The sequence below is a fragment of the Rutilus rutilus genome (assembly GCF_951802725.1).
Source record: "Rutilus rutilus genome assembly, chromosome: 21".
Classification (NCBI taxonomy): Eukaryota; Metazoa; Chordata; class Actinopteri; order Cypriniformes; family Leuciscidae; genus Rutilus; species Rutilus rutilus.
Window position 1 is genome coordinate 2,439,139 of NC_140226.1, and position 8,066 is coordinate 2,447,204.

At 39.6% G+C, this 8,066-nt stretch overlaps 1 long non-coding RNA gene across 1 annotated transcript; it reads left to right on the forward strand.

The window, feature by feature from the left end:
- Nucleotides 1-4,961: 4,961 nt before the first annotated feature.
- Nucleotides 4,962-7,607, forward strand: LOC311280808. The gene is made up of 4 exons (XR_014625729.1): nt 4,962-5,190; nt 5,492-5,676; nt 5,748-5,810; nt 5,908-7,607. It is a non-coding gene; the product is annotated as an uncharacterized lncRNA (long non-coding RNA).
- Nucleotides 7,608-8,066: the final 459 nt, after the last annotated feature.

The window sequence follows — 8,066 nt, forward strand, 5'->3', positions numbered from 1 at the left end:
AACAAACAACAATTAGGCTACCATGGTGATACACAATACTTAGAAGAACTGGTAAAGAAACATGGAAACTGCTCCTGATAAAAAGCAACACACATGACGTACCAATAACGTAATTTATTGGTATTTTACTTTTATTTCTTAACTTATTAATTTACGACGTTGCATTCTCGTATGTCTTTTGCACTTTAGTGAAGTGATACAGCGCGCGCCGCCGCATTTGCGTGTGTAATTGAAGAGTGCGCGCTACTGCAGTATAGTGGCTGAGAGGACAGGAAAGTCCGTTTTTCTGAGGTGACTGAGAGACTTTGCGCTGCTTGTTGTCTTTGCGCTGCTGCTGGCACGTCACGCATGGCGACGACGACACAGATAGGCAGACTGAATCGAGTAACGTTTAACGCCTTTATCATTAAAAGTGCTAAGAAAAAACATCCATATAAAGTCTGACGTGCTTAAATCCAATGCGTTATTTCCTAGTATCGATACAATCGATTCATTACCTTTTAAAGCGATGTTAGATCGATATATGTCGTCCGGAAGGCCAACTTGCCGAGCACAGATCGATGTAGTTGGATCATAGGAATATAAATCGATACATCGATGTAGTTGATGAGTTGTTACACCCCTAGTAAATATATATAAAAAATATTTTTGTGAGTGAATGCAGCACAATCGTGAACGCAGCACAATCGTGAACATAAATGCACAACTTTAAAGGAGATTTTCTCAATGTTTCGTTTTTTTTGCACCCTCAGATTCCAGATTAGTTGTATCTCGGCCAAATATTGTCCTATACATCAATGGAAAGCTTATTCATTCTGCTTTCAGATGATGTATAAATATCATGTGACTGACCCATGTGACTGGTTTGTGGTCCAGGGTCACATATACATACGTCAGCATTATAAGAACTACCTAAAATGAAAGAAACCATCTTTGAAAAAACAACAACATTTGAAGTGTAACTGGATTTTTTTTTAGTTTGGCTTGTGTAGTAAATTAGCCCACGGGAAATATGAAATAATTAATTATAACCCTTTATAATTAATTATAAATATTTGGAGCAGTTAATAGAATTAACTTGATGTAGAAGAATTAATACCACAATCAACTAACCTGTTCGTCCAGCGAATGCTCAGTATCAATTATTTATTAATTCTAAGAAATGTTAATTTCCGGGGTAAGGGAAATAACTTTCTTACTGTACAATGCTACTCAGAGCATGTAGCCAAACTCAGTGTGATTAGGGACTGCAGTATATGTGCAGGAAACAAGGACAACTTTACATGTGACACAAAAAAGACTTTATTAACTACATTAAACACTTAAACTAATCTAACATACACACACATACAGTTTACCAAGGGAAAGAGAGCTGAAGCAGAATACAGGAAAGCAAGAAGTTGTAGCATTGTTTGAAATTCAGCAGATCAACAGCCTTGAGCAAACCATCAGTTCTAGCATGCCCTCTTCTTTAAAGGGGTAAGGATACTTAATGTATCAAATAATGAGACTAAGATTGATACTTGCATGTCTCGCTCATTTGAACAAAACTCTAGTTGATCTTGATGAGAGAGAACAAGTCATAGGATCTTTGGTGAATGGAAAGATAAGGCCACAGCCTGTCACAAACTTAGGGGTCATCTTTTCATCATCTTCACATCAGAGTTATCGGCCGTGATCTTGTTATCAGTGATCTGATCTTTTAAGTGAGCCAATGAGGAATTGTACTTTCGGAAGGAAACCTTTCATTGGGTGTCGATGTAGAAACTATTAAAGATTTGTATAATACTAATATGTTGCATAGGTATCAACATATAATATAAATGATCATTCAGGACAGGTCATTAAAACAAAAACTCATTGATGTCAAACATGGTACACATGTGATCTTAGTTAACCATAGTATGCAATTCTGAAACATTAATCCAAAAGAGTTTGAATTAATACAAGGGCCAGACCCTATAAAAGGAAAATCATGAGATGGGAAAATTGGATACATGTTTATACATTTCTCAAGTGGTTATATATAGAATATGTAGGATTAAGAGGAGTTATTTGTCCTTTTCAACACAAGAAAAAACTCTCTCTAATGTCTTAATGTGTCCTGTAACCAGACACCTGGCTCTGCCTGTGTGTTAGCTGCATTTTGGGGGTATTTCAGATAACTCTATCCCATGGTTTGCTTGTTGGGTGAGGTATATTATGGATTAATTGTTAAATATAACAAATAATTGTGTGTCTGATATGTTTGTCGTACACTCGCATCCCATTCAATTACATGGAGAGGGTGGGGTTTATGACCCACACTGAAGCCAGCAACCAGGAGGAGAATAAAATGCTTTGGCTTCACCCTTCAGGATGAGTGTGGCACATTTGGTGTAAAAACAAAAAAAAACAAAAAAAAAAACCTTCCAATGATCTGTCAAGTCCAAATTTTATATAATTTATCTAGCTTATGTCTAAACACGTAAATACGATTCCCCAGTGTGTGATAGTGATGGAAAGATGTTAGTGCATTCTAGGGGTGGAACGGTACACAGAAGTCACGGTTCGGTTCATACCTCGGTTCAGACATCACCGTGACGCCCGTACCGTTTCGGTTCAATACGAATACATGTACCGTTCCACCCCTAGCGCATTCGCAAACGTAAGCACTTGTACAAAACTCAAAGCTTCTCTTGTTGAGACGGATATTTTGAACCCATAATTACATTTCGTTAAACATGTAAACTTATTCCCACCACTCTTGCCTTCTAGGTCTTACCCATACTTCTCAACTGGCTGACATTCAAACCGTTCAAAACTTGAGGGTCAATGTGGCGCTCACATTAATAACCAATGCAGTCTTCAGGTTGAGCTGGAGATTTATGTAAGAATTATAGGCTAGAATTATAGGCCTGTTACACCTCTTTCCATTCTCATTGCACTTAGTTGACCAAAAATACCTTCAAGTGGAATTATTATTGCTTAACTATTGCCTTACTACCCCACAAAGGCCTGGCAGATACTAGGAAACAGATGATGCGAGACCACCGGCGCCAACTGCGTAAAGTGGGGTCACGGCAGAAGAAGGAGAAGCAGAAGAGCGACAGGATCCTCAAAACCTTCGAGAGCGCCGTAGAGGCCGTGACCCCACGGAGCTCCATGATAATATCACCAGGAGCCGGCAAAGAGGACTCCAGCGGCCCCCAGCACTTCTCTGCCACGCCGCTCAGCTCCTGGCACCATATAATCATGTCCAACAGCAGCCGCTACTCCGTCAATAACATGAGCAGCGAGCATGTGCACCTTCCCATGATAGGGAACCCCTCGAGATCACCAGACATGCGCTCTTATTCACAACCGAATCTTTTCGCCAGCATCCCTAAACCATCGACCAGCAAACCCTCTTCTGCTCAAGGATTGCACTCCACGTCTAACCCAAGTGTGGCCAGCAGTAAACTCAGCCCCACCGCTGACCTGACCAGATCCAGGCCGGCGTTAAACCCTGAGCCCACCAGCAAAGCAAAGGTTAAAGGGAAGAAAAAGAAGACCAAGAAAATAAAATAAAAGATATAATGGCAAAAGGATATGGTGTCCATGCCTGTCAAGCTCTACAAAGAGAACATTTTCAGTGAATAACGACATTCAGAAAACTTGCAATGTAGCACATGGGATATTTGGACAATTTTTATGATATTTCTTGTCCTTTTAACATTTTACATTTAATCATTTAGCAGATGCTTTTATCCAAAGCGACTTACAAATGAGGAGAGCAATAGAAGCAGTTAAACTAACAATAGGACAACAATATGCAAGTGCTGTGACCCTTCCCAGTTTAGTCTAACGCAGTATACTGTATTTAATTTAGGTTTACCCTACACAGTCTTAATACATCCCAGATAGCAAATTGATTTTGGGACCAATCTGGTTGATTTTTGGCTGTGAGTTTGGACCACATGGAAATATGGCCCAAGATTGGCCCAGAAGCTACTTACAAAAAGTTTACCAGATCCATGCCGGAAGCAGACCAAAGCTCACCACGTCTTCCATGTCCCCAGAAATCAGCCATAACTGGCCCAAAACAGGGCCCGGATCCTCAAATGCCAGCCAGAAGAGCCCAGACTGCCACCCCTTTACCCCAGAACTCACCAACAACAGTCAGAAAACGGCCACTTCATAATATTTGTATATTTGGAAATGTTTTTGTTTTTTTTACTACAGAAACCAAGCAAATGCAAAGTATAAAGTTTTTTTAATGCTGATAAAAAAACAACGAAAAATACTCAGAACTCAGCCTAATGCCTTTTGACACAAGATTGCAAAAAAACAAAAACAACAACGCCAGAATGAAGTCAGGGGGGTATTCCAGAAAGCTTGGTTAACTTACCATTTGGTAAATCATAACCTCTGGGTTGATTTACCCCAAACCCGCATACCATGAGTATGTCGGTTCCAAAACACCTGAGAAGAGTTAGTTTAATCAACCTCCTATTGGTAACCCAGAGTTAATGCGCGCACACGGCGAGTACATAAAGACATTTTCAATGGATCACCGATTTCAGGAGTCACCATGGAAACCCAGGGAGAAAAAAAGCGAGCTACATATTTCGATGAAACTGAGTTGGAGGTTTTAATGCTTGCTTATGAAGACTATAAGCCCATTATAACAAAAAAAAAAAAGCAATACTGCTGCATCATCAAAAGAAAGAGAGTTGGCTTGGCAAAAAATAACGGACTGAGTAAATGTATGAGTTTATAAAATTATAAATGGGCTATTTTCCCCTTTCATTGTGACGCAAACATTCTTTGGGGCATGCAGTAAAAATAGACAAGTATTTACTTGTTGGCCTCCATACATTTCTTAATATTACAGTAGTAATGCACATAATTGGCTAGTATGTTGGCTTCTTGTTTTATCAGGTGTAATCCTTCTGGAGCCGCAGAAGAAGTGTGAGCTAAGTCAAAATGAAACACAAAAACATTCTCCAGCAATGTAATTTAGTATTTAATGTAGCCTAATTTAGTTTTCTATACATAGCCAATAGAAAGAAGGATGAGGCCCGTAAAACAGGTGGGGGTCCACCTCCACCTTCCCTCACCCCAGCTGAGGAGCTGGCACTGTCCCTTAATAAAGGGCGACCTGTGGTCGATGGGATTCCAGGGGCAGTTCATCGGACTCAGCAACCAAGACAAGTGGCTTAGTAAAATGTAGGTGTACCATATTAATACTTAGGATTTATTGATGTTTTCACTGTTTTTGTCAGTGTTTTAATAAAGAAAATCATCAACACTGTCACCATTTTAAAAAGGCATTTTGAATGCATTTTACAGTCATTGATTCACTTGTGCAGTATGCATGCTGCTTTGACTGCATATGCTGTGTACTGTAATCTTATTACTAGTACTCTTAGATGTTCCTAATGTCCTTCTTTATTAGTTGTATTTGTTTAAGAATATACATTGAGTATTGAATATGCATGATTATATTATTGGTTTAATTATCTTGCAGTTGCTGATGGCCACATTGTATTATTGGATCCTCCTGCAACACCACACTCTGTCACAGTTGTAAGTGATTATTGTCTTTAGGTTTCTGTTTGCTAGACCAAGCATTCCTTATTTTTACTGTAGGCTGACGATGAAGAGACCACTTCTGCTGTGACAGAAACAGAAAATGTGGGGAGGCCCATAGAGGTATGATGCATAGAATGCATTTCCCCTTTTTTGCATAAGAGAATAAATAAATTGTCATTGTCATTTTACAGAATATGGCAGGAGATTTTAATACAGATGAGGGTCCATCTACCTCCACACAGAATCTTAGCAGTGTAAGAAATGTTCTGCAGTTCTCCTTCCTCATTTAAATATTTGGTCTGTGTTTGTATTACAGACTTTCAGTCATGTTTAATTATTCTGTCTTTTTAGTTGCCTGCCAAAGAGCTGTATAAGGTCCACCTTCAAAAGCAAACAGAAAAAGTGACATGGAGATGGACCTTATACAGCTTCAAATGGAGGAGAAAAGGCTTAACCTAAAAAAGGCCAGACTTGAATTGCTGGAGCACCAGCTTAAGGTGGGAAACAGTATGTGAACATTAATCTGTCATTTGTTGTTGAATGAAATCTAAAGCAATAAATACAAATGTATTTTGTTACAGGAAATAAAGAAACAATGAACAACACTTGACTGTTAACTGGTTTTAATTAAAGTGATTTTGGCAAATCATGTCTCGTACCACCCTGCCATCTCTTTGGTCTACTGGGTTCACTGGGGGTTCCTCTTGGCCATCTTCAAGAGAAGGGGGGGGGGCCCTCTCACCTCTCAGTGTGGAAATGTTGTGAAGAACAACACAAGTAGCTGTGATGGTACTTGACCTTTCTGGGCTGACCCTGAGCCCACGCAGGCACTGAAACCTTGCCTTCAGGATGCCTATGGTCATTTCCACCTTGACCCGTGTTCTGCTGTGGGCCAGGTTGAATTGTGCCTGTGGTCCAGGCTCAGGTTCAGGGTAGGGTGTCATCATATAGGGCAGACAAGGGTACCCTCTGTCCCCCAGCAAGTAACCATTGAAGTGTCATATAAAGGTAGTTAAAGTGTATAATTGCATAAAAAAAAAAAAAAACAACAAAAAAAAAACATTGTGTAAGGCAAAACATACCCTGTTGAAATTTGTGGCACAATGATGACTCCCTAAACATTCTGGCATCATGTACAGACCCTGGCCATTTGGCTTCAACATTAGGGGTTGCATCACATATTACCTAGTTAGTGGGGACCAGTAATGAGGGTGATTTAATGGTTTAAACACCCAAACATTTAGCACCCAAAAAATCTATTGTCACCTGCACATTGATGCTATGGATTGACTTCCTATTAACATAGTTTCCTTCATTGACTGAAGGAGCTTTAATGGGAATGTGGGTTCCATCAATGCACCCAATCACATTTGGGAACCCTGAAATTGAAAGTTATATAATTAGAAACATTTAAAATTATTGTGGCTGTATACAGTATGAATAAATTAAGTAGTGCTATGTAACTAAAATGGTCTTTCATAGAATATCATAGAATGGACAAACCCGCCACTCTGTGGAATTCCTCTTTAATGACCCTCAGTGGTTTATGGCCAGGGAACTGCACAAAAGTGTGTAGGAACCGTTTGAGTGCAATGCATACTGTACGAACAGCCCTACACACAGTTGCCTTTCCCACATGCTCTGCATCGCCTATTGTATACAAAAAACTCCCTGTCGCAAAAAAGTTAAATAAATGGAGTTAAATATTTAACTCCATTATCTTCGTTTAATAAATTAACGATTCTTTTGAAAAACGGTACATATTCATTTGGATACGAAAACACATCGATACGTGGTTGTATCACCCTCACGGCGGAAAAGATTTCGTATTATCTGTGCTTCCACATCCACTGGATCGTCTTCAAAAGGGCACGCTATGCTCCGTCACCTCTCTGAAACAAACTAACCCTGGAACATAACCTGCTACCGAGCAGGTTATCTTCAGAGAGTAAGTTACTATGGTTACATACATACCCAGAAAGTTACCTCCGTTTTTGGAACCGAAAGTTGAGAGGTTATCCACTAACTTACCCTTAAACTTACCCGGGTATGTCACATAACCTGCTTTCTGGAATACCCCCCGGGAGTGCCAAATGTAAGCCGGATTTGGCCCAGACTATGTTGCTATCTGGGATGCAGGTCAAACTCCACACAGAATGGTCTCCCACTAAGCAAAATTATATTCAAAAGATGTCTTTTCAACGTCTTTGTCACAAAAGTGTACGTTGAAGAGCCGTCCACTGAGGAGCCAGATTGAATGTTTTTATGACGTCTTTTTTGACGAGTTCTGCACGTCCGATATAGACGTTCATGGAACCTCCGTACAAGTTTAAAAACCAGTTCAAATGTGGTCATTGTGGACATATTTTTAACATTTAAGGTGTCATTTTGATGATTTATACTGTTTCTGGACCAAATATTCACTCTCAGGATGCATTCAATTTAAACTCACATTTATTTCAATGTAATTTCCATCTGTAATTGCAAAGCAACTCACAGACAGTGTGTGT